The following is a 26,734-nucleotide window of genomic DNA, read 5'->3' on the forward strand; positions in this document are numbered from 1 at the left end:
TATGAAATAGCTTTTTTCCGATAAGCATGTAAGTTTTCGCTTCTTCGGTTGTTACTGCTAATTACTGCCTACTCCAATCTCTTCATTTAGTCATTTGTTTTCTTCAACTTGAAAGCACTAAACGGACAGGTAGATTTTTCTGTAACCTTGACCGTACAAAGTATTTTAAGTAGTATTAAATAGCCAAACGCACATTAATTTCATCGATAACCTTTTAAACTTATGGCCTACAAACAATTAAGTTAATATAAACCCGTTACGCTTTGAAATTGAAACTATTAGTCGTTTACAACAGGTAGCTTTCGTAATATATATTACATTCACGAATTGAATAGCCATTATGTGTGTGTAAGTACGCAGTAGATCAGAAAAGTACTAAAAGCAATTAAGTAATCAGTTTTAAGTACCGCAGCGCGTGCAAATCATTGAAACAAAGCGCTATTAAATAAGTTAAAGCTACATTTCCTTTGCCCGGTTCTTTATTTCTTTTCCCTTTGTCAGTGAAATAATCCTCAGCAAGAATATTTTAAAAATATCCTACACAATAATACATAAAAATTGAAAACCAAAAAAATGCAAAGACAGCACGCAAAATGTGGTGCCACGTCCGTGTAATTAAAAGCTTTTAGGAGCGAATAATTTGATTGGGCGGTAAAAGCAGCATTTTTGTAAATAAATAAGTCTGCCTATTCTGCCTTAAAACATTGTCTAGCTAGGGGCAAGTATTGAACACTTTAGTAATTGCTATTGATCGTTTCTTGTTAACGAAGTTGTCAAAGTCCATAAACCATAGTTAGCCCTAGACTGACGGGACCAATAGATCCATCGGCGTACGCTGTCTTCATCGACATCGGAATGTCTTGATCGGTCCTAATAAGTCCAGCCTTTATAAAAGACCTGACAATAACTTTTTATAGACTTAACCCGCGAATGCTCGGTCGACGCTGTCATAAATTCTCGAAGGACGTTTATACCTCAGTGCCTGCCTGAGATTCCCGATTTTATTGGCATAAGAGGATATAACATTTGCGCTGGTATTAATTCAATAGAGACTAATTTTATATGGCCCGTTATTATAACGGGCGATTTTATGGTCTTCATTATGTTTATGAGGTTGTAGTTATAATGTTTTTGACGCAATGAACTGTCTGATATTCTGACCTTTCTTGTGAAATATTGCCAGAGGATTAACGTGAACATTTACAACTTCGGACTTATGCCTGAAATTTAAGAGGTAGGTTCAGAGTTCAGAGTAGAGTACCTACGTACGTATAAGTCCAGGTTTAGGTCTGTACCTAAACCTGGACTTATACGTACGTGCGTTAAGTGACATAGAGTTCGTCTGTCATAGAAATACAAGAAGTGAATGATAAAGGTTAGGGGAATCCTTAAAACGTAACGTAATGTAAAAGAATCGCTGGATTTTGCTCAAAACTAGTTAGTTCAATTAGTAGAGCGATTTATTTAATTAACAGAGCGAAATTTAAGCTTTACTGAAGTTGAAATTCTTTGGTTAATAAGTCCGTTTGGGCCATTTAAAGTATTTATATATTCTCTTGTAACTAATATAATATTACAAAGATCAAGCACATGTCATCTTAACCGCAACAGTGTTTGCTGAACCTTCGTAAAAAATATCATTTATATCCTGATCAAAGCAGAGAGGGTTAAAGAAACAGAATCATGAAAATTCCACTAGGTACATTTACTAGGCTGATTCATAGCAATTATATAAGTATTAAAACCCGCCCTTCAAGTTAATATCCCGCCTAGCTTCTTTTTATTCCGTGTCCTCCGTCGTGGGAAACAGTATCAACAGACTACTAATTATATGACTGTAGGTATTTAACAGTCGTCAAAACGAATAAACTGATCTTCTGTATTAAAATAAGAATGCGCGGCATATTCGACTCTTCAAAATGACAAATGTGACGGTGCTATATGACCATTTGTCTCAGACATAAAAGACTAATCTCTAAAGTACTGTATAGTTAGCTTAAGTGACACTTGGACGAATGGAATGGGCCCCTAGGTTTAAAATTAAGTACTAAAGCAATGTTAAATGACAGGTAGGAAATCGATAAACGCATTTATAGATGCTTTTCCTATTAATTAGTTATTAATTATTTATTTACATCGAAAATGGCATTAGATTTAGAGGAAAGTTGTTACATTATTATAAGTACCTACGTAGAATTTTCAAAATGGTGCTTATACTTTACTTAATGGGTACCATACTTTTGATTATTGACAAAACTTAAAACAAAAATTGTTCTCGAATCATTAAGTCAAGTATATTTTTAAGATTACTTTTGTTTGGCCGCCAATCGTCATCTTATATGCCTAAAAAGAAAAGGTAGATATGTACACATTGAATGCATAAAATATGAACATCAAGCCTACAAGTTAACCTTTTAAAAACCGGCCAAGTGCGAGTAGGACTCGCGTTCCAAGGGTTCCGTACATTAAGTCCGACTCACGCTTGACTGCACATTTCTAATAAGTTTTCCTGTCATCTATAGGTAAAGAACTATTTTGTGTATTTTTTTCAAAATTTTAGACCCAGTAGTTACGGAAATAAGGGGGTCATTTTTTCCCTATATTCTTGAATAACTGATAAACTATTAATCCTAAAATTATAAAAAAAAAATATATTTGTGATTCGTACAATAAGCTCTTTCATTTGATAACACGATATAGTTTGAAACACTTTATTTTTAAATTTTCTCATTTACCCCCCAAAAATGACCTCCATATTTAAAATTCATTTATTTACGTTACACGTCCATCTTTGGGTCACAAACTTACATATGTTTGCCAAATTTCAACTTAATTGGTCCAGTAGTTTCGGAGAAAATAGGCTGTGACAGACGGACGGACAGACAGACGCACGAGTGATCCCATTATTAGGGTTTCGTTTTTTCCTTTTGAGGTACGGAACCCTAAAAATGGGTCTATTGTGGGTCTTTTGTAAAAGAATGGGTTAACGCGCGTATTGAGTATCGTGTCAAAAGCATTTCAACACTAAACAAAGAGGAATACCTACTTAAGTATATCGGACCCACAGACTGATTCTTGCATGGATTATAGCGTATATTTTAATACCCCATGATTTAAATGCATCTCTCATTTTGCATATTTGCTATATATTCAAATATGAGACATATGTATGCTGCGTAATGTAAATAAATTATGCTGCGGCGCTGCGTTTGTAAATTCCAACATATGCTCGATTTATGAAAACCAAAATTAATCCCTGAAATCCTCTAACACATGTGCTGGACTAAAAATGTACGTTAGGTACTACAAAATTTGCGCATCGTTTAATTACGATAGAATACTGGACATTTTTCTACAAGAACATCCTGTAACTATAATTAAGTATTCTTGCAAATAAATGATATTGATTGATTGATTGAAAAAAAAGACTACATAACCTTTTTGCCTGAAAATTGTACACCTCTTTCATCATAATATGAACAGTACTGCCGATGCTACGATGGAACACACGCTATAAAAATATGTACCTACAGATAATGAGGCCATGTATGAATATACGTATAAGTACAAGTAGGTACATATTTAAAATCGCAACCCCATTTTATAACTTTACCGGAGTTTGTTAAAATAAAAAAACATCTCTGACAGATTACCTAACTTAAGTTACCTTGACAACAACTGACGACAAATAAATAACCCCAGCCCGACGAAAACAAATAAAAGAGTCGAAAGCAAATAAAAGCATAGAATGCGGCGCATCCTTTCACCGAGGAAGTTAGAGGATAAGAGAAAAAAATATCCGACGACACACCGCCAATAGGGGCTTTGTCTCGACGAAATGCGCTAAGGATTGAACAGTTCGTTTGTCGATATCGATAATTTTGATGGTCTGTTTCTGTGGATTTTCTATCGACTTCTAGGTCGTTAAATTAAATAGGTGTGTAAGTACTTAATCGAAATTTAAACTGTCGTGAATCATATTAACATTAAACTAAGTTTACGGTTTAACTCACGTATTTTTAGACAAAGCCCAGGTCTCATTTTTCAAGAACTAAAACTGCTTGCACCGATTCACATTGTCTGCGCTCCTGTCTACGTGGAGGGTTACACTAATCTTAGAGTAAAACCGTAAAATTAATTGGGTATCAATTAACTTCAGTAGTAATGAAAGACAGGGTACCTAATTGGGGCGATTTAATTAAATGTAGACGTTTAGTGAAGGAAGTAACTTGTAATCACATGAGAATAAAGATAGTAGGTACATATTACTAATTCTAGTCAGAAGCCTATTAAAATTAATGTTTAAATGAAAGAATTTATAGTTATAGAATAGAGAGAATATAGTATACAGTTAATAACAAATTATGCTTTGCACGCTCGTTAAGTTCATCTTTATGCTGAGAATCGGGTTATTTAAACTGTTCCCAGACCTTCCTGTGTGTGTGGTTAAACATAATAAGTTATAACATGATAATTACTTTAAGGCTAACTAAGGCAATCAAGTTCTTCAGTGAACTTTGCCAAAGGACAGCGTTCTACCCCCATCCCGCAGTACAATCGTATGGACCTACCTATTTAAAAAGTAGATACATGTAAAATTCTGTTAGGTATAGAGTCCATATTTATTACCCTTTAAAACGAACGAAAAGAAATAATCGTCTCGGATAAAATAACTAAATTTAGTACCTTGTTTTAAATCCACAATTGCATTTAAACTAAAACCCTGCAATCTAATCTTAACGTAACATGCTTTAACCACGCGATATCACTGCAATAACAGGTCCAATAAAATATCGACATCGATAGTAGTAAAGTACGGCACTAGCAATCGGACTGGCAACAATCTAACTAATTAAGTATGTGCAACATGATGCGATAACGTGGTGATTTACATACCGACTCGCTTTCCAGCTAGGAGCCAGGGCTGCGGGTTGACCATCGCTTACTCGCACAGAGCAATCGCTTCAGATGTACCAGTATAAACGATATTTTATAGAGTCAGACCACGCTAAGTTTTCATGCCCAGTGCTACGTCAAGTATACTGCAATTTAAAAATATAAGTACCAAGAGTACCAAGTCTGTGCAAAATTAGCGTGGTCAGAGTCTACTTATCAGTTTCTTTGCTTTTAGAGCCTTCTTTACAGAGCTATGCATTTTCAGTTATAGGTTTTTTTTTTATAATTTTCACGTTTAAGTCATAAAAATCTTTATAACTACAACGTTTGTGTCACTTCATATCCTTTTTACTTATTATTAATATCTTGTTTTTTTGGACTATATATTTGCATAGACAGGGTCACAGACGCTAGAGAAGAGACCTATTCTACTTTGGCTAATTTAAAGACCGGTAACGCGTAACAAAATGGCTATAGAATTATACTTAGCCTTAGCAAAAGTAGGTTTTGGTTATGCCAATACAAAAACCTTTGGTTAAAATCTATTTAAATATTTTTTTCACACCTATTCAGAAAAGAGCTTTTTCTTCCCCGCTAGGAGGGATCAAAGTGGCACTTTTTTCTCCCTGCTAGGAGGGATCTTTTCTGTTCTAGCACACTATTTTTACATTTTTTTGCACATTATTTTTTTAGCTTAAATAATCTGTTTAAGCATCAGATTGTGTCAACACTAAGATTTTTTTATTTTCCTCATAGTTGATGTGAAAAGCAGTATGTGTGACACGGTATCAAAATTATTGTCTTGGGCGTTAACACTTGAATCCCTCATTACGCTCAGGATTCAATGTACGCCCTTGACGGAAATATATCATTTTGATCCCTTGTAGCACAAACTACTTACTATTTAATGGGTAACGCTCGGCTCACAGCGCTCGGTTAGTAATGAGAATATTGCCGTATATGATGGTTATCACCGCGAACTGCCATACCAGCAGCACGGCGTCTGACACGGTGTCCCATTGTGTGCTACTTGTTCTGCGCCCTTTGTACTACCACCAACACTAGCTAACCATTACTATACCTTATCACGTCGCAGTAAGGTTCTTAAATAGGTAGTCTGTGTCGGCGATGTAAATAATACGAGAATGAGACGTACGTTTATCAACCTTTATTATGTTTGCTTTTGTTTTCTTGTTGGTTTTGCATGGTGTGTGTATTCGTGTATGAGCTATCATGAAAACTAAACGGATGCATTAGCTAGTAATAGCAAGGTCTGGGGAATTTACTGCCGCATTCCTATCCAACAAAGTGTTGGTTTTATATACCGGGGAATAACTTGGGACTAGATTTTAGATAACTATTTCTTACTAAGTTTTAACTTTAAACCAATGAATAGAATAAAATCTAAAAGGTCCCTAAACCTCAAATGCCACAGTTTTTTTTATTTACGCAAAAGTATAACCTATTTCTAAAAGGTGGCAGTTAATTGGGCAAAAAATATCTAATGGGTACCTACATATACCTAATATAGGAACCCAACTACCCATACAATACATATGACCGACTCGGCATAATTGCACATGTATACCAAATCATTATTCAATACAATTCTAGGGCTGGATTGCCTGGATTTCAATAAAGCAGTAAAGATTATAATTTAATCCAAGAAATATCACAGTGACCTTATAACTCTGTGATTTCCTTATTATTTCTCTAATAGCGAGCTTTGCTCCCACCGCTTCTACCATTTTATTCTATAGTCTGCTTTATTGCCTATGTAAAGGGTTATCAATTTCAATTTCTTCGAAGTGCCTTATAGGTACCTACACAATTAGGGTTAGCAATTCTGTGATATGATATAGGTATTCCTATGTGATAAAACAACGCAACCCTGATTGTTTTTCGGTTTGTTAAAGTTGTCTCGATGAGTATTCGTTGACTGTTAAAAGTAAAGTACAGTCAGCGAGTTTGTATTAAGAGCCAACAGGAGTGGTCATTTCTCCATACAAACGTACTCGACTGTTTCCTCCGTGGGTTTTGAAGCTAGAGCAATAATTTTTTCAACACAGATTAATATTGTCAATATCTGTGTCGGACCGTTTTGCTTTTTTTGATATTTTTGTTTTTTAAGGCGCTAGAGCCCTTCAAAAATGACCAAAATGGCCTAATTGAATATGCCGCAATGAGGCGTGGTATTCAAAACAGATATCAATTAGCCAAAAAAACAAAACGTTCCGACACTGATAATTTCATAATCATTTAGTTTTCCAAATTTGGTTACGATTGGTTAAGTTTTGGAGGAGGAAACAGTCGAGTACGAAACCTCGATTTTTGAGATTTTTACGCAGGATTTTTCGCCTTGTCCTTATCGCACTAGTTTTAGGAGCCGCTTCCGTTAGCGAGACGGGTATATTTACCCAAAATATTTAAATCTCAGCTCCTGTTTCGTCTTAAGAATTTAACTTTTTTCAGCTCTTTTTTGTGATTCAGTACATGACCTTATAAACATTTTTATTAGCCTCTTTTAGTGTTCCACTTACAAAAGACCTATTAACTTTTCGGATTTGCATCGTAAAAAAGATATATAAAGTTTTTTATGGCATTTCATCTCCCTTATGGACATCTTATCAAGGTTATTATATATTATCCACTCTTAATCCTCCAGATGACTATTAACAAAGTTGAAAACTGCACGTCTATTAATACACGCACGGCGGTTAAAGGGTATCTAGATACAGCAAGATAAAGGCTGAATAAAAGCGACCACCGGTAACCCTGCGTGCAATCGGATAGGTGCGTTAATATGCCCTTTTAATCTTTGACGAGCGGCTCGAATGGCAGAGGCGCAAGTCATTCCGGACGCTTGCTAATGCGCGAGAGTTGATCGTTCAAAGTGGGTATTGAGCGATCCCTGGTTTTGGAAAAAATGTAGAGTAGTTATACTTATATTAATAATATTATAAATATTAGCGTCTTTGCTGAAGCGCGTGCGTAGCAGTGGCAACAGCCTCCTGAGGACGTTGTCCGAACGCCTGGACTGCCGCCTACAAAATACTGGGTAGAGGTGATAGGCAGGGCTAAATAACCCATCTCGCCCCGTGTTCCTCTCTGCACGCATTATGTATATGTTAAGGTAGGAAATAGTTAATAGTTATAAGTGTTTTTATGTAAGTACTAACATAGGACGTAAGTTTTTCTGGTTAGCTAACAAAAATATGGTTCTCATGGTCTGAAATACATAAATTTTATTTCATTTTATTATTAATATATATTATCGAGGCTAGGAAAACATCCGTCATTTTGAAAACATAACTCTGTTCCATACAACAGAGACTTCCTTATAAATATGTACCAATGTCAACGATTAAATATGGCCCATGCCATTTTCGACTTCGACGACTCGTAAATGGGTCGTAAATTATAGTTATGTTTTCAAAATGATAGGAGTTTTTTCGAGACTTTTATAGTATAGGTACATGTGAAACGACAGACGTCAACTTGTACGAGAGTTATCTCAAAACATACCGAACTGTACAGTACCAGCAGCTGCTGACTTTACAAGTCATCTAAAATTAATAAGTCTAAGTATTTCGTTGCTATCACCACTATCACCAAAGTCTACTAAAGATAAAAAAATCTGCATAAGAAAAAAATACAAAAAGATGATGTACCTATAATAAGGTGCCCTATAAAGAATTAAAAAATATCCTCTGCTATTACTAAGTGAAAGATCGTAGATTTCCATTTGTCGCATGCTCTCGCGCAGCAACGAGAACGCATGCGCAGAGCACCTGCGCTTGACGCGTTATGCTAGGCATGCGCTAATGAACCTAGCTAAGCTCACATGTTACTGTCAAATTATACGGGAATTGTAGGGAGAAACACTTTTATACGGCGGGATAAAATATGCAGGCTTGGCCGTTTAATGGATATTTCGATTTGAGATGAGAAATAAAATAGTTACCTGTAATATATGTATTGACAAATTGATAAAAATTTTGTTTACTATAAAAAAACTTAAATAGGAAATGAAAAAAATTCTGTAAAAATTAATATACCACTTATTCTATAGCTTTTTAACCAGTTTTGTACCAGATGTAATCAAATAGGCAGCTTTACCTACTTATCTATATTTTTTCGAAATCAGAAAAGGGATAAGTACAAATATTTTATAAGATTTGAGCAACAGTTTTCGTGGTCTATATATCTGTTTTCATAAAAACTAACTAAACTTACCTGTTTTTATGAATAAAGTCAAAAACCCCGAGGTTTTTTTACGTTATCTATGTCTGGGATTCGAGGGTTTGAAGTAATACCTACACAATCAAAACAACTCACTTCGCACTCAATGAAGTTAAGTCCCTACATATACCTACCACTTACTGCGAGTTGATACATTTCTTAGCAAACAGACAGTCTTGCAATAATTGCCAATGATGAAAGAGTTACCTATAACAGAAGATGTCTTTACCATTGGTATTCTGCAGCACTAATCAGTGCATCCTTCCTTACATTCAACTTAAGTATGACACATTACGTTCAATATCTGGGTGACCGAGCTTCGCTCGGTAAAACATAAAAAAAACTCGAAAATGCGCGTTTTCCCAGAGATAAGACCTAGCTAGATCGATTTTTCGCCCCCAAAAACCCCCACATAGCAAATTTCATCGAAATCGTTAGAGCCGTTTCCGAGATCCCCGAAATATATATATATATATATATATAAATAAATAAATAAACAAGAATTGCTCGTTTAAAGGTATTAGATGTTTTGAGCAGCTAAAATTTTACAGTAGCATATGAAAGTTTAATCCGATATTCGTTCAAGCCAGATTTTGGAGCAGTTGAATCTACGTTGCTAAATACCTTCAACCATAGGGCTCATATTGCTACGCTTAGTTTCGTTATTACTTTGTTGAAAGCTATATACCTAACATTGTTGCTATAAAATAAATACCGGAGTCAATAACTCGTTGTTTATCCTTCTGCCATTAAAATAATTCGCCGGCAATAAAGGTTTTAATGTGAGTTTTTACGGTAAAAATCGTTTTCGCTTCCAACGGCACAACGGAGTTTTAATTTAAGTGTATTGTTATTGCGAAATAAACATTATTTTATTTTTCTGAAGAATAATTTATATGTATATAGGGTACCTTAAAAATTTTTTTCTTCGATTCTGTAAATTCCAAGTTACGTATCCGCTGGTACATTTTTCCACAGAAATATCTTATTTTTTAAATAGTAATTTCACACGGTGTCTAGAGAGCTACCGATTTGACCCCCTATGTATGTTCAGCGATAATTTATGGAATTGGAGAAATCATGTCGATCGAGTCTCTAATAGTTTTCTATTCTCTAAAACCAGTTTAGGCCCCGGGTATTTCAATGATTTTTAATTCCTCAAACTAATGTAAGGATATAATGTACTTTCTAAAAAAACTCATCAAACATCAAGCTAAAGATAAATTGTCCATTAAATTTTTCATTTGAAACCTTTGCCCCAAGGAAACCTCAGGTATATAGACACATAAAGATTTATTAACTACTGTCAAGCGTTGGCCGCCGATCAGTTAAAGTTAGCTGCCAGGAGCTGTTATTCGAATTTTAATGATCTTAACTTGATTTGAAATTATTTGCAGTGCATCTCGAACGCACTAATAGGGACTTCACAATAACTAGGATAGTTTGTAGCCTGAATCTAGAACTTAACTTTGACTTTATTACGAATTACACTTTAGTTAGGTCATAAGCACGTGCTGCCCCCTAAAATTCACTTCCTTGTGCGTTTGAGGCCATCTAGTTAGTGGTCTAAATCAGAAATATAAGCTTGACATTCATACTTTGCGATATGATAAATAGGGGAGTTCTTTGCCTCACTACTGTCTGCGCACGCTCTTTAACAAGTAGTACCTAAAAGAGAGATGCACTATGCGTAATGTTAACCCCCTTGTACCTACAACTTTTTGTACATTTTGCACAATCTATCCTGAACTTTTAATGAGTACTCGTAACATAAGGGTTCCAAATTAAAAACAAGCAACAACGGTTGCACTCCGGGAGTGCCGATACAAGTGAAAACTCAACTCACTATGTTACCGACGCCCGGTAACACGATACATACGTTTAGCGGAGGTATTCTATTTATTTATTATATATTATTATCATTCTCAAATAAGATCACACTTTTTCATTGACATGTTTATTTACATACTGCCATGACAACGTCAAATTATTTGAACATAGGTAAAGAGTCTTGAAAAGGAGTCCGCAACATAAATGTAAAATAACATTGAGTTTTTCTTTATTGATTTAAATGCCATTTAAATTATTATGTGGCCACCTTACGGGGCTTACGGTCACGTGATCGCCTTACACCCCTTACGGTCACGTGATCGCCTTACGCTGTCTCGAGTTTATCATTTTTTCCCCACCTCAAAAAGTGCCCAGCGCCGCTAAAGAAGTTTTCACTTCAAAAACAAAACAACTGCCCCTGGGTGTAAGAAGGAACAATGTCAAATCACGTTACGATTTATAAAGTAGGAATACGGCCTCAGTAGCAACGAGTAATTATTGTTATTCTCAGATTACTGTGGATTCCTGAATGTTGGGAACATTTCGCGGTTATTTGCGGCCGACGAGGTTTTTTGTCCAGCGCCATCGGCTCGGAACGTGTTAAATAAATATTTCTTACGATTGTTTGTTACTGGGCAGTCATTCCGATCGATTACCGAGCCAGCCCAACCAGTTCAAATATTTACCTGTACTGAGTATAATTGAGGTTAACGCCATCTAGCGTTATTTAGTCGCATTACTTGAAACCCCTAAGCACATCACTGTTAGTACTCGAGTTATATTAATACCAGTTAGAGCGAAACTCACTAGATGGCATTTAAATCAATAAAGAAAAACTCAATGACATTGAAGTAACAGAGTAACAGTTTTTCGATCAGGTCACGTTACACCTCTCGCGAGTTTAACATTTTTTCCCCATCACAAAAAGCGCACAGCGCCGCTAAAGAAGTTTTCACTTCAAAAACTTTAGTTTTCGATGTACAATCACAATTGCTACGCTAAAGTCTGATGAATCTAATTGCACAATAGATGACGCTGTATCGCGAATGACAAGATCCTATCCTGATTATCCTGAATCGCGCTATCAAGATTTATTTTAGTAATAATTAATTACTTCAATAAGCCAAGACTTTTACATTTGTTTTGCGTGACAGTGCGAAATTCTGAAGTTAGACTCCCGAAAAAATACAAATGGTTTTTCCAAAACTGCCTCTTTTTTGACATTTCCCCTAATCGAACATTTATAATATATGGTACGGTTGACCAAAGGCGAGCTTTCGGCAAGCGGTAAGAATAAGCCCTGAAATTGTCCCAGAGTGTTTGATTGTTCGCCGTACAAAATAAAATAAGGAATGTTATGCCTTGCCCCTAATTGTTTTGTGACTACTTTCATACATATTAACCCCTTGTCAAGTTTTTTATGTATATAGTTATTTGTACAACAAGAGATCAAAGTTTGATATTTCTTCGAGTGCTTATTTTGAGTCCCGTGCAAGCGAAAGATTCTATACTAGATTCACGAGCGTATTAGCGAGTGAATCTAATTTAGAATCTTGAGCGTAGTAAGGGACTCAAAAGCGCACGAGATGTAAATAACTTTGATCTCGTGTAGTTCACAAAACTTTTCACCTCAGCAGTGAGAACATATTAGAGAACCCGAAAAATGTATTCCTTCTTCATCACTTACCTATTCACTCATGTTTTCTTAAGATATACCAACAATTAAGTTTTCACCGCAGCAGCTCGAACAAGGGTACTTTGCTACTTAAAAACTTAAAAACAGTGAGCAAAATCGCGTTTTGCTCATTGTGTCTCACTCAGTGAGCAAAATGCGATTTTGCTCACTGTTTTTAAGTAGCAAAGGACCCTTGTTCGAGCTGCTGAGGTGAAAATAAATTTTACATATAAACACTAAGTGGCAATTATGTACTTTGAAAGAGGCTGTTTACTTTGTCTATTAAAGATAAAGTGGTACGATGAAATAAATTGCGTAGGTGCTTATGAAATAAATCCGTTTCTGCGGTTTATTCGCGTATTATACTGAATCCCTACTTATAAATGCGATTGTAATTCTGTCTGTCTACAATTACTTCTTCACGCTTAAACTGCTTTTTAGGGTTCCGTAGCCAAATGGCAAAAAACGGAACCCTTATAGATTCGTCATGTCTGTCTGTCTGTCCGTCTGTCTGTCCGTCCGTATGTCACAGCCACTTTTCTCCGAAACTATAAGAACTATACTGTTGAAACTTGGTAAGTAGATGTATTCTGTGAACCGCATTAAGATTTTCACACAAAAATAGAAAAAAAAACAATAAATTTTTGGGGTTCCCCATACTTTGAACTGAAACTCAAAATTTTTTTTTTCATCAAACCCATACGTGTGGGGTATCTATGGATAGGTCTTCAAAAATGATATTGAGGTTTCTAATATCATTTTTTTCTAAACTGAATAGTTTGCGCGAGAGACACTTCCAAAGTGGTAAAATGTGTGTCCCCCCCCCTGTAACTTCTAAAATAAGAGAATGATAAAACTAAAAAAAATACATGATGTACAATTACCATGTAAACTTCCACCGAAAATTGGTTTGAACGAGATCTAGTAAGTAGTTTTTTTTTTATACGTCATAAATCGCCTAAATACGGAACCCTACATGGGCGAGTCCGACTCGCACTTGGCCGCTTTTTCTTTTTTGCCATTAGTGGAATTACCAACCGATATCAATCAGTTTATTTTATTCTTCAACATTATGCAAGATATTTATAATTACTAATGTCATCTTATCTAGTCTTACCCGCATTATGTTTGCTTGAACTTCTTTATGGAGTGGTAAATTAAATACATTTCAATTGCAAAGCAGTGTAGCTAAAATCACTCAAGAAATGTTTTTTACATTAGTGCACTGCACTCATAAATGCTACAAAATTGCTCGTTTATGGAGAGTATTCACAGGAAGTAGGTAATAAGAGTATAGTTTTATGAACACTTTACTTCCTTTCTCTATGGGTGGTAGGACGGGACTTATAAATAAACAGGCCGATATATTTGTCGTAATTAAGCAAACTGCTGTTAATAGGGTTTATAAAGTCTATACTTTTAACAACTGTGGTAAAATTATGTATGCCATAAAAACGAGAAAGACAGCAGGATGCTACTGCGGCACGAGTGCGAACGAGAAAAGATGGTGATGGCGATGGTATAGCTCTATGTTATGTATGTTGGGTTCATTTCCTGATGATCAGTAAAGTTGTATGAGATTCTAATCATGTTCCATGAAAACAGTAATCAGATCATTCTCCTAGTGGTTATATACCTACAATTCCTAAAGTGTGTGTGGAGATATTGGTGGAGATCTATTGTAAGTTTTAGTTGTCTTAGAGGAGTTAGAGGATATAACCAAACGGAGACGCATTGTCTGTAGTTTTCTGTACAAAACAGGGGCCTTATTCGACATGCCAATTTTGACGTCGCATGTTGAAGTTCATTTGAATCTGAACTATCGTGGGTTGTCGAATAGGTAAAGATCATTATCTGTCAGTGAATCTCATGTAAACAAATCATTTCATCGCTAGACTTGATTGTCTATTGGTATGGCCGCCATGTTTGGATTTATGACATTTAAAAGGGGATTCTATGGCATAGAGTAAACTGCATTTCTATTTTCTATAGTTTTTTGATTCCTCTACTCGACGCAAGATGGAGTTAACAGTCAAATTTTGATCTTGGCGTTATAAAAATAAACCGCAAGAACATGACATGCAGTTGCGTTGGTGTAGATCTATCATGAAAACGAATATATGACAATTGTCCAGAATTAAAAAAAACTTGACAATAAACATACAGCAATACATATACCATTAAATGTCAAAAAGAAAACAGATTTATTATAATTACTAGGTAACAAATTATATATAAAGTTTAAATTTTAAACCAATCGTCGTGGTTCTTAGCAATGAACTTCTTGTAACTTGTGCGAAAAATATCATTTGATATTACACCAATTACTTTATGGTGAAGTAAAATATCATGAGTCATGAGGAAGACGGAGTAGCCACAATAAGCTATATTTTTGTCCTCTGGGTTAGATGGCAGTGAAACAGGGAGAGATAGTGAAGAATGCGGCAAAATAAGCATTTATTGTGTTGTTAGTAGTTAGTAGACTAGTTTTTTTTTCTAAAAATGAAAATTGACGCAACGGCGAGCTCATAGCCCCCTATGAGCCAGTCTGTTAGGTGCAGGCTTAAGGGCTAATCCCGGGGGAAGCGGAGCGTCGGCGACTAGCTGGTTGCATCTGCATATCAACCTCTTCTCACTTTTACCTCAGGTCCTTTGATTAATAAATTAAGGTAAAATTCGTAAGAACTAGTGCCTGTGCCATATTCTAAATTGGACGCTATGCCTAATTAGTTGATATAAATTAAATAATAAAATAATTATTTATTTAATTAAATTTATAACAACGCAACGTGGGGTTATTCATGTTGATATTTAATGGCTTATATAAGACAGCGGTCGTATATTGCCTCAGAAATTTGGATTTTGTCAGTTTGAATGAACAGCAAACTGGAGACATTGAGATTAATTTTAAACTTATTATTTTAGGTGTTCGTAAGAAATAAGGTATTGAACATTGACGGAAAATCGCGAAAACCCGGCCAGGTGCGTCGGACCACGCAAAATGGAGGAGGATTCCATACACTTACTTCTTCTACCATGTATCCATATGCCAAAATAGCAACAAAAAAGCCGAACAAAAATACCGTTTCTTCGCAGCACTAGATTTCAGTCCTTTTTTTAGAAAAGTAATATGTTTAGGTACATAATATATATGTAAGTAATTTTTGTTATAATGTGAAACTTATATGTTGTGTTACGAGACTTACGAGTAGCTAACTTTAAACTTTAACAGCCTAACAGATCCCAATAAGGCCTAGTTTACCCTCTGGGTTGGAAGGTCAGATGGCAGTTGCTTTCGGAAAAACTAGTGCCTACGCCAATTCTTGGGATTAATTGTCAAGCGAACCATAGGTTCTCATGATCCGTGGCAAAATCGGGATAACGCGAGGAAGAATAACTTTGTCACAATAAAGAATATTTGGCCAAATATACATCCGTATTTTATTACTCTTATTTGACCTACCTACTCGTATTGAGTCGTATTTTGCCGCCTAGTAGCCTCGAATTGGTTGTTGTATGTGGCTTTCCATAAATTAAGGGTCCTTATGCTTCAATAAGGACGTTTTCATCTGAAGTTGCAATAGAAATTGGAAAGCCACATTTTTACAAGCTTTTAGTTAGTTTCATCTGTCCCGGTTCCAATCAAATCATGCAAATTAAATTTGACCCACTTCCCGGGTGTTCAATGAAGCTGAAAATTTACATAAGTACATAATATGTAATATGGGCATAGAAGGTAGCATCCTATAGAAGTGGTCTACGCGTGCCTCCGTGAGGGACAAAACATACGCAATGCGACGCTATGATAGGTAGAATTTATTTGTTATGGTGGGCAACAAATAAATTCGACCAATCATCCATGCTAATTTACGGTGAGGAATAAAAAAAAATGTGAGACTGTGACAAGGACACACAATAATAGCGCTTTCGCTGCTACTCCTACTGAAAGATACATAAGTCTATCCCGTTCTGTCAGTTATCCCCACCACTCATGCCCAATCCAGTTTAATACTAGATTCATGAATATGGGTGACAATACAATATTTTTATGGTACCATCGAGCTGATCTGATGGTGATGATACAGACAGTAGTCTTTTAAGTCTTTTTAACTTTGTGATAAAACAACGCAACTTAATTGTATTTGAAACTATTTAAAGAAAAATACAGTCAGAAATTCGAAATTTTGTTATCTAACCTCTCAATCACTCTTGCATATTCGAGCGATAAAGAGGCAAATAGCTGAGTTTCGATTTTCGCACTTCCCGGTAGGCCCCTTTGTAAACAAACCGCCTTGATGTATCAATGTCAAATTTTTAATTGTCTGTGAAAACTTGTCAAAAAAAAGTTTAAAGAAAAGGCAAAGAGTAGTATAATATATATAGCGCTGGCGGTACACCGAGAAATTCAGTAAAATGCTGCAAATGATGTTAAAGGTATGAAAATCGGTACGAACATTTGAAACAATTTGACCTGAAGCACCAACAAATAAAAAAAACGAGAGGAGTTATGACGTCATCTTTTTTTTTTATGGAATTTAAAAAAATATTGTATCTATCGTGTGTGGTATTAAACGAAAGGGCTTTCTGAGCCGATTCCAAAAATATATCACATCATTACATTTCAGTATTTTTTTTTAAATAATACAATAAATAATTTTCAAAACATACCAAGTTTGGGTTTCTCCAGATACAATACCGTTAAAAAATGTTTTGTAAAATATACCTCAAATTTTATACTTAATATCCTCATATCTAATCCTAATAAAGCAATTTTGAAATTATTTACATTTAGGTTTTTTTTTTAATTTTTCAGTTTTACAAAGTGTGATTATGAATCTCTCAATTAAATATTTAAAAAGAAAGCATAAAATTAATATATAACGTTTTTTTCAGAAAGTCGCTTATATCTCGGAATCTATAAGTCGTAGTAAAAATTGTCTATGTAAGAATTAAGAAAGAATTAACTGAAAAAACTCACCTTTAACGCTCCCCCTCTCCCGAGTTCTCCACCCACACTCATTAGAACTTTTTCTTACTTAAAGCTTAGATATTACCAAAGGAACATGCAGTAGTATTTTATGCAACCGTTGTTTAAGAGAGGTCAAAAAAGGCGAGTGGCGTGAGTAAGTAAATTTAATAAAGACGCCACGAGTATTTTTTGAAAGTTAAACAACGTTGCATACAATACTTTTTCTACGACCAAGCGCTTACTTTGAAATGCAATGAAATAATAATAAAAATGGATGATGATGATTGTTTCATGTCCTAATGTGATAGGTTGTTCAGTGGGTGGGACTTTTAAGGGGAACGAAAATTTTATTACTTTTGCGCTACGACGCACGGTTTAGGAGATACAGCCCTGTAAATATTTCTCTTCCTTTTTTTCTTTTTTTGTTTTTTAAATCTTACTTAGGGATTTCTTAAAGGGGAACGAAAATTTGATTATTTTTGCTCTACGACGCACGGTTTAGGAGATACAGCCCTATAAAGATGAAAAAAAAAATCGTACCAGTAACCAAAACATGTCTATGGTTCACTCGTCTGTCAGAAATGACAATTAAAATTAGGTTGGCAACAATGTATTCCATACAATATTTTTTAAGTGGTGATTACACGAAGTATCGTAAAAGTGCCAAAAAGATACTGCTAACTATAAGATAAGAACTATAGGGGGTTTAAAGGTGTGTGCACGACCCTTTAAATGACAAATAAAAGTATGGGAGTAGAAAAACCAAGTTTCAATACTCTTATTTTACCCGAATGACATTATTACTCGTATTTATTCATTCGGACATAATATTCGGACATTATATTCGGCAGGGCTATTATTACACTTTGTAAAATTGAAAAATTAAAAAAAAAATTAAATGTAAATAATTTCAAAATTGCTTTATTAGGGTTAGATATGAGGATATTACGGATAATTTGAGGTATATTTTACAAAAAAAATTAACGGTATTGTATCTGGAGAAGCCCAAACTTGGTATGTTTTGAAAACTATTTTTATTATAATTTAAACAAAATGACTGAAATGTAACGATGTGATATACTTTTAGCATTGGCTCAGAAAGCCCTTTCGTTGAATACCACACACGATAGGTTTCTAATTTTTTTTTTCATACAAAAGAAACATGACGTCATAACTCCTCTCGTTTTTTTTTTATTTGTTGGCGCTTCGGGTCAAATTGTTTCAAATGTCCTAAAGATCAATCGTACCGATTTTCAGACCTTTAACACCATTTGCAGCATTTTACTGATTTTCGCGGTGTACCGCCAGCGCTAGAAGTCGGCAGCAAAGAGTAGTGTAATATATAGGACAGTCGGCAGTCAACGTTTGTTCCTAATAAATATAACATTGATGAATAAAGACGGTTTCCTTCCGCGAAACCAATTTCGTTATGTGCCACCATTAAATTTCGCTCGGATATGCAAGAGTGATAGAGAAGCAAATACCTATCGCAATTTCCCCCATTCCCCTTTGGATGGTTCTTGTTTGAGTTATAATAATGTCATTGTATGGAGGACTCAACCTTTCCGTTGCATTTTTAAAGTGTTTTTATATCGACATGACACTGGCTAAATGCCAAAAAAAAACCGCTGTCATAGTAACGAAAATAATAAACACGTCAATCGAAATAAACAACGTAATATACAAGAAAAATTGGAAAAATAGTATATGATAAATATGTAAAACATCATTAATTATCGAATTAAAATTACATACAACATTGTGTAAAAAAATTGAGGCAAATTATACAGCCCGATTATACGGGTTACATCTTGAAAAAAAAATGATTATCTTGGAAAGAAGAGTAAATATACATAGGTGAACACAATGGTGAACAAAGGTATAGTAAAATAGGTAGGTAAATAATTCAGGGTTTGCTTGTCTGGTCCACGCATGCTGTACCTACCACGACCACGGCACGGCCGTCTCCTGCTAACTTTTCGCTATAATATTAAAATCATAGGTATTAGACCTATGATTTTACTATTATAGCGAACAAATATTTCATGTTCATGATCTCGAATTTAAGACTTTAGCTTAGATTTATGGCGTGCGGCCTAGCGCGCGTTGCCTCTATGAGGAGCTGTCAAAGCGCTTTATATCTGTATGCTTCTGATGATGCGGATCAGCATTGTTATCCAGCGGGGCAAGCGGTCAGCCTGCAGCCTTTCTGGGCACCCTACCGCACTTGGTAGGTCACTACCACGATTTAGGGCAAATAATTTATTTATAAGTTTTTAATAATATATATCTTATACCTTTAAACGAGCCATTCTTGTATATTTATTTATTTATTTATATGTATATATATTTCGGGGATCTCGGGAACGACTCTAACGATTTAGATGAAATTTGCTATATGGGGGTTTTCGGGGGCGCAAAATCGATCTAGCTAGGTTTTATATCTGGGAAAACGCGCATTTTTGAGTTTTTATATGTTTTCGAGCAAAGCTGGGAAGACATTAAGTTTTTAATTTAAGTGTTTTTATCATGTTTCATATTTAAACTTACAGATGTGGACCACCAGCGTGGTTTTCTTATTTCCTGTTACCAACCTGAAACACCATACCTACTTGAATATCAGAAAATAATCTATAGTGAAGAAAATTAAATAAAGTTTAATGCTTAAAAACTTTAATGTTTTATTAAAATTAAACGAAAAAAAATGTGTAAACTGAAATATAGCTGGTCAACCAAATCTTGTCAGTCAAAAAAGGCGCGAAATTCAAATTTTCTATGGGACGATATCCCTTCGCGCCTACAACTACATTTTTCAAATTTGCCGCCTTTTTCTACTGTCAAGTTCTGGTTGACCAAGTATAGATCTAATTTTTTTATTTGTAGTTGAATAACATATATGTATTTAATTTCCTTTAATTAAAAATCATCTCTGTGTAGATACATATTAAACAATAGGTACTTTTAGGTCTTGGTAAGTAATATAGTCATAAGTGACTATATTACTTACCAGTATTTGGCTACATTACTTACCAAGACCGGAGCCTGACCTGTCAGTCACCAACTATTTTGATGCTCTTTGTAGGTAGCATCAAAATAGTTGGTGACACAAAGTTACCAAGTTACTAAGGTAGGTACCTATATAGTAGGTAGTACTAGTGCAATATTTAGTCAAAATATTTTGACTAATTTAGATTATTTTTATACCAAAAAGGTAATACAAGATATAGCTGGTCAAGCAGATCTTGTCAGTAGAAAAGGCGGCAAATTTGAAAAATGTAGGCGCGAAGGGATATCGTCCCATAGAAAATTTGAATTTCGCGCCTTTTTTACTGTCAAGATCTGCTTGACCAGCTATATTCATGTTCCACTTAGAAATAAAATACGGACTTTTCTGAATATATGGTTTACGAAATGTGTTAAGGTACAACTTGTGGTTTGTTAACGTGGATTAGAAATAGGCAGCTTGAGTTGAGAGAGGTGATGAGTAAATTCTTTAATTTTTTTTTACAATTTGGAGCGTTTATAAGAGAATGTGTGGAGCAAGCATTATTTGACGTGTAGGTGTGGGTTCAACAAAAAGATCGCTTGTCAATAAGGCATTCTTGCTGTTAAAATTCAATTATTAATAGCCTTTATTGACCATCAGCAATGTAGTCCCTTTTTGATTGATGGAAATTGTCACGTAAGTTCCACTACTCGCCGCCGCATCGCCTACAGCGCATTCGTTGGTCTATCGCTCACAAGATGTCATTAATTCATGTAAACTTACGTACTGAAAAAAAAAAGTTTTACTCTTTGCTATAAATTACCCTTTCGCACGTCAAAAACTCCAAGATGGTGCCGAAGGTCATAGAGAACCAAGTCTACCTTTGGAATCATTACTTGTCAAAATTTGACATTAGCAATCCACAGTTAGGTGACAACCAAACCAAACCATTATAAACCTTAAAGTAATAATAAAACAAAGTTGTTTTTTGTTAAATTATTGTTTGTACCAAATGAACTTCAGCACTTGATGAACTTCAAATGAACTTCAGCAGTTGAATTTCAAATGACGCGAAATCTGACAGTTGTACATGTCGAATAAGGGCCCAGGTTAGGTGTCAAATAACTCATTTGAAATAGATTAAAGTCAAAGTGGTTCCCGTGTTTTATAAGCATCGTGTAAATTTTGCACTGCAAATGCATGAGACTAGACGTGTACGCCGATTATAAAATGATCGGTGGCGGCGTTTGCCAAAAAATCGGCGGCGGCGGCGTGTTTTCGGCGTGAAATCGGCGTGACCTTGACTTTCAGGTTTCTTAAGAAAAATCATTATAAGTTGTTGTTTTTCTTGAAAATTTGATCAATCCAGGTTGCTGGTCAGTGAACTGCGTATAGTTTTGAATAGGCTGTGAGTAAAATAGGGTTTTGAAATGAATATAGGATAGGTATAGTAACTTGATTTCCTTAGTAACTGGCTTGCAATAAGGGGTTACCTGGTCCCATTGACCTTCGATCGGTAACCCTCCATTTTCTCATGACTTCCATGGTTTTTCGTATCATTTAAAAATGTCGTACTTTAACAAAACAGAAATACCCTTGAAATTTGGCATAAAGACACATAAACATAACATAGTGGACTGCTATGGCTTCCTTTTAATCGTTTTTTTGTCGTACAAGCATCAGGCTCACTGAGACGTATCTTCTTTCTCATTTTTTCATTACTGAGGATCGCGACCACATGTAATTTTTTCCGTTTTGTCGCAAGCACGATTGCCATTCATTCGGACTAAATTAATGTTTTTCTCTACATCATGCGTTGGATAATATGTCCGAAGAATCTAAGGGCTTACCAGCTCACCCATTGCATGTTGTGAAGAGCTAAGTGGCGATATTGAGCTATCTGAGAATGGAGGGATTTGTTTTTCTAGCTGTTCTGGTATAAGCAGCAGTCTTCGTTAACACCACATCTAAAAAGCGCCAACCCTTGCCACTGCCACTTCACACTTTTTGAGGCTCCATGTTTCGGCACCTTACTGGAATATTAGCTCGTACCAAGCGCACTTTAGTTGCACGTCAAATACCTCTGTTCTTTCAGATCTTATCGGGGTTAGCCATGCCAGCTCTGCGGTGTATATCGGCGGTGCAACCACTGGTCCTGGTTATCAACCCAAGATGTACAAACTAGCTTGCTTTTTCGTAATCGCCGAGTGCGCCGGAAATTACTACAAAAATGTTTGGTTAATTGAAAACAACGAGTGATAAGAAAATGTTGCTTCATCCATTTACAGCTTGCAGATTTCCGTGGGGCAAGCATTTGCGCTTTTCGCCAGAGAGACAGTGAATCTACAGTGTTGTCACTCTGTCTCTCTCTTTCAATTTCTCGAAATTTTTGGCACACGACTTTTTTTAGGAAACTCAGGGTCTTGAGAGTTTTCGCACATCAATGTTCTCAGATTTTTGCTGGACTCTACTATATGAGCCCTGTGTTTTCGATGTCTAGTTAATTGTAAGTCTTTTTATGACGGAGCATTCTGCCTTCGTATGTGAGGCAATGTGAATTTACAATTAACAGGATAAATCCTACTTCATATTATCGTTGCTTGACGGTGAATACTTAGGATTACTCAGTTACTTTATTATATGGTGTGTCAAATCGTTTGTGCAACTGGCTATTCTGTTTCATTGATTTTATTATTTGATGTATATTTGAGAACTGTAAAATATATAATACATAAAAATCCATATTGTAATTCAAATACCAACTTGGAATAGCTAATTAACAACACTCAAGGTCACGCCGATTTCACGCCGATCATTTATCGGCGGCGGCGGCGTGGCAAAAAAACTCGGCGGCGGCGGCGCGCCGGCGCGGCGCACACGTCTACATGAGACTCATGTAGCCAGCTACGCTCCATTGAATTTTCACAAGCGTTTCTATCAAACGATATTACTTTAATCGGTCGGCCGTCTGTCGCTGAATCCATCTACACTAGTTAGCAACAATGTTGCAGTTGCTGCAGTCCAGGACACCGGTTCAGTAGAGGGTCCCGCGTGTTTTGAATTCACAAATAAACGTCGCAATTGTCGCAATAAATAAACTATTAGCAATTACGGGGTTAATGAGGTAGGTTAGTTCTTTGATACATTGTATGAAATATAAATAGGGATTATATCCTCTTTTGGGAAGAAAAAAGAAATCGGTAAAATTCGACTTTTGTAAACGTTTTACTTATCAATTTATTCTGTTCTTTTTTCCTTCAATACAATGAACGATCTGCATTAAAAAAGCTATTATTTTTTATAATTTAGAAGGATGGCATATGCCCTTTACAAATAACATATAGGTACTTACCTAAATAAATTAAATTCGAATGTCAAATCAATAATTTTGTAAGTACACCTATTTAATGTATACAAACCGGACAATTGGACACATGTGCATGCCATAAATAAAAGAACAGCTGCCTGGCTTTTTAAAATTGTTCAAGGAAATTCCATTGCAAACTATAAGTATTTACTATTTACATATAAACTGTATCTACATGTACAATATGTACAGTCCAGTTCACAAACGTCCCAAAGATTTACACGCCTCTAAGACACTGACAATAAGGTCGTGTAAATATATTTTTGGAACGTTGGCTTGTTTTGCAAAGATGTTTGTGAACTCGACCGTACACATTCACGTTACAATGTATCCGCTGGTCTGACAGCATTCCAGCTCAATACGAGAATGTCCTAAGTGTGTATGCATTTTAAATAATTGTATTACTTTTACTTTCGTTCTTCTTGGAGTAATGTCTGAATCACAAATATGCTGGGCATATTCCTTGTAGTAAGTAATTAACTTTCAAAGTATTATATCAAGACCATAGCATGCCATCAAGAATATATAGCCGATATACATATGTAGATAAAGGTAATAAAAGATACTCGTATCTGCAAGGCAGATATATAATTATTTTTTTATATATTCAGGCTGAATACTGATTACCATGTATTGTTATGTGTGTGCTGTTGTGCTATTACAAATCTTGAGTAGGTACATTAATATTACAGCAAAGATAACAGCAGAATGTTAAATATACCCAAGAAAAAGATTAATTGGATACCTATTTATAGATACATTAGCTTGGTTACAAAACTGTACTCGTATAATCCAACTTATAATTATCAACAATAATTTATTTCTAGTTAATTTAATATGTTATTGTAAAATATGTAGTGAGTCTTAGAAGTCCTTTACATAAAAAAACTCCATTCTGTGGTCATCGCGACGCTTTCGCGAGTTCACAGGTAGTCTGTATTTCATCTCTCCTATTGAATCTTCTTCATCAGGGATCGGATACCGGTATTTTTTGTATGGGAACGAAAACGGTATTTTTTCGTTCTTTGCTAATTATCTCATTTCTAATTGAGCAATCGAATAATAGTAATAATACGAAGTCGTTACCTAAACACACACTTGAGTCCTACATTTCGAGTATAAATTAATTCGAAAAATATGATTATTTCGAAGTTTTTGCAAAAAACCGGTTCCGATCCCTGTTCTTTATCTTTGAAGAAAACTCAAAATATAAGTTGCTCTTCAATTACAAGTTAGTTGTTTCATATACTGGGGTGACTATACGCTGGTCCATCCTACAACTCGAGTCGACCAATCAAAATGCTAGCCAATATCATTCGGCATGTGCGGCAGCGGGGTTCAAAGGGAGACCCAGTATAAGTCGCTCTCCGATTACGAGTAGCTGTTTCACATACTGAGGTCACATTACGCTGGTCCAACCTACAATTCGGCTCGACCAATCAGAATGCTCGCCAATATTATCATACGCCGTGTGCGGCAGCGGCTTCAAAGGCTAATAACATGCAAAGCTCATACGCTCATCGGCTGTAAATATGTGCCGTGCATTATTTAACTCGATTTGCGGGTCAAAGAACAACATTAACACTGAATTAGCATTCAGAGATGCGAACGACGTGTTTATACTTTACCGCGGCGATTTGCAAGATGTTAAAGAAGTAAAACGAGAGTTTCGACATAATCTCGGTTGATCTAGTTTTCATAGATGCGACATTTACAAAATGCCTACAAGTTGTTTGGCATTCGAGTTTTAATTAGACTGATTAGCAAAAGTTGTGCATGCGTATGTACATAGTTTACAAAATGGTTAATCTTTGGCCCTCAGTTGGGAATGGGTCAATGGAAAACAATAGCCTTCGTATTTTAAGCCTTTAAATTGTGTATTCTTAGCATTCAGGGATTGTATCTAGTCTGGTTGTTTGGAATATGCGAGAACTTACCAAATCGATAGAAATAAAATTACTTAGTAACTGTAAAAGGGAGCATGAATTATTTTACGGTTTTCCGCGTATGAATAAATTTCCTAAGTTGCGATTCTAATCATAGCATAAGTAACAGTAAGACATGTTACAAGAGATTTAAACTTATTATGACCGATCTGTGTACAACGGTTATCTCCTTATTACATTCCATATTCCAAAGTTTATATTCCATTGTCCCTCGCATCGATAACCTAGGTTTTTAGTACTTACTACCAACGTTTTATCGTTCTCAGAACTTATACAGGATGCTTCCTGTAACAGGAGCAATAAATTAAACTAAAGGCTGTACTCCTCAAACTGACCAACATTTGTTCAACAACTTTTAAAAATTATGAATCCTTTAGACTTCCTCTTTTTCATACAAAATAAATATTGCCTTCAATGTACGCTGACATCGGTGTGTTTGACTTTGCTTAATTGTCACTCTTTAAACATAACAAAATTTGCAATACATTGCGTCTTAGAATAAACTTAAAAGTGTAATAAAAATCAAAACATGAGTTATTTTCAAAAGTTGCTGAACAAATGTTGGTCAGTTTGAGGAGTATAGCCTACAGTTTAATTTATTGCTCCTGTTACAGGAAACATCCTGTATGTTTAGACCTATTTGTCTCAACAAAGTTATCGCCTAGATCAATATCAAGTTTTACTTTATTCGCCCGTAAACCGCCGGTTTTCAACATAGTATCCGATATATAAACTTGCAACTTGCAAGAAAGGTACCGCCATATCTCGCAGTCAAATTACCATAAGAACTGGACATGTATAAGCATATTGGAACTTGTTGAGA

At 35.4% G+C, this 26,734-nt stretch overlaps 1 protein-coding gene across 1 annotated transcript in view; it reads right to left on the reverse strand.

Annotated features, from left to right (window-relative positions):
• The window catches only part of LOC134656977 (tetratricopeptide repeat protein 28), a 129,400-nt gene that overhangs the window by 25,834 nt on the left and 76,832 nt on the right, over window positions 1-26,734 (reverse strand). The window lies entirely within an intron of this gene.

Source organism: Cydia amplana, chromosome 19 (genome assembly GCF_948474715.1).
Source record: "Cydia amplana chromosome 19, ilCydAmpl1.1, whole genome shotgun sequence".
NCBI classification, from domain to species: Eukaryota; Metazoa; Arthropoda; class Insecta; order Lepidoptera; family Tortricidae; genus Cydia; species Cydia amplana.